The sequence below is a fragment of the Dipteris shenzhenensis genome, chromosome 19 (assembly GCF_047967505.1).
Source record: "Dipteris shenzhenensis isolate YYH24624 ecotype China chromosome 19, Dip_SZ_1.0, whole genome shotgun sequence".
In the NCBI taxonomy this organism is placed as follows: Eukaryota; Viridiplantae; Streptophyta; class Polypodiopsida; order Gleicheniales; family Dipteridaceae; genus Dipteris; species Dipteris shenzhenensis.
This window is the reverse complement of record NC_141614.1, coordinates 5,234,873-5,236,658: the sequence shown is the minus strand read 5'-3', so window position 1 is coordinate 5,236,658 and position 1,786 is coordinate 5,234,873.

The following is a 1,786-nucleotide window of genomic DNA, read 5'->3' as shown; positions in this document are numbered from 1 at the left end:
TGCTGCACAACTGTTATTCCTGACTGATGATTACTTCAACGTACATAATAATGGCTTCTTGGCATGACACAAACTCCAAACAATTACCATCTTTCTAAAATCTACTTTCGCAAAATACATTAGTTCTATTGAGCTACAGGCAAATGCTCTACAGCTTTTGTTAAATAATAATAAAAGTAGTAAAAGAAGGGGGCAGCAAACCTATAAGTTCATTAAGATAATGTCATAGAAGGGTCTTTGATCATAAATAAAGGAGGGACAAATTTCCATCTCTAATGACATCATTAAGCTTGCCTTAAATTGCCATCACTACATCACAAAATCATCTTCATTTCTTTATCAGATTACCTCCATTGGGTATTATTGAGAACCACATCACTCTGGAGTGTCCAAATCACTAGGTATGCCACCAAAAGTATGGGCCATAGCTCTTGGTGGGTGAGCCAAGAAAGGCTCATCTCCACTTAGAGGAAATGGTGACATCAACCTAGAATTGCTTACCCACAAACTTTGGTGACTTCACACTCCGAAAAATAAATGCATGACACCCTCTTTTCCCGCTTTGTGTAATGGCATGTAGGGTGAAGGGGGCATTAAAAAATTGGGTGCCTTTACAATGTCAACAGCCCCTCCCAATAAGGAGGTAGGTGCCACCCAAGTTAATGCATGTTATTACCCAGAACTTGTCATAGGAAAAGATATATGTCAAGCTCTCCTTTCACAATTTTTTGGACGAACAATGCCTTAGTACTAGTCCTCACTTGATCTAAGCATTGGCTCTCATAGTTTTCTACGTTCCACAAATTTTTTGCAAAGTCAAAATATAAAAATTAGCTCTCTAGTACTACTTGATGATTGCAATAGCCTTGAATTTGGATTTCGAATTCATGAAGGCCATTTTTACCATGGTTTATTGGTAAAAAATTTCGACCCCGTATTATTGACATGCTTATCCAAGCATAATAGCTTCCACGAGTTATTTAGACTTGTATTGTCAAACTGGAGTCAAGCCTTACTAAAACATTCTCTTCTTGATATAAGGCTATGTAAGTTGTTGCTACTCTTAGCTTTCGTAGAAGGATATACCACCCTCTAAGGTCTAGAAGTTTAACTTTCATGTGGAATATTTCATGGTATTGGTCATAAACCAAGGAAATTGTAGTCTTTCTTCCTTGGTATTTTAGTCCTTGTTGCAGTAAATATAAATAAGGGTAAAAGTACAATTTATTGAGTGAAAATTAAGCAAAAGACATTACAATGTACATCTACGTCCAATAATAGGTTATATAAAAATTATCAACTTATACTAAGCAAAAATTGAACAAAGGATCTTACATTTATAAAAACTCGGCAATTGTTGAGAGCCCTAAAGTCCAAAAGATTACAGCTAGCGGTCATAATCATTCGGTAGTTTGATCTCTATTTTTGTTCAGAGACCTTTAGTTGATTTACGATCTTCCATTATTTTCTAACTAGTGCACCGTGACTCTGTGAAGTGATTAATTGCATTTAGAGTATATTTGCTTAAACTAGTTTAAATATAGAGTCATTGTGTATGCTCATTTGCATGTTTGTATAGAACAAGTGTGGAAACGTGGTCTTGAGGTGGGGTGCAGAAGCATTTTTGGTTTATGTAGTCGACTTGTTGTGTGTGGGTGCACTTCCTAAATGAGTTTAAAAGGTTAATGAAACCATCATCTTGTTGCCTCATAGTTTTTTGTAGCTCATTTGACTTTAGTTGTCCACTAGGCATTGGCCATGGACTCTTCTAGTGTATCCACGTTGT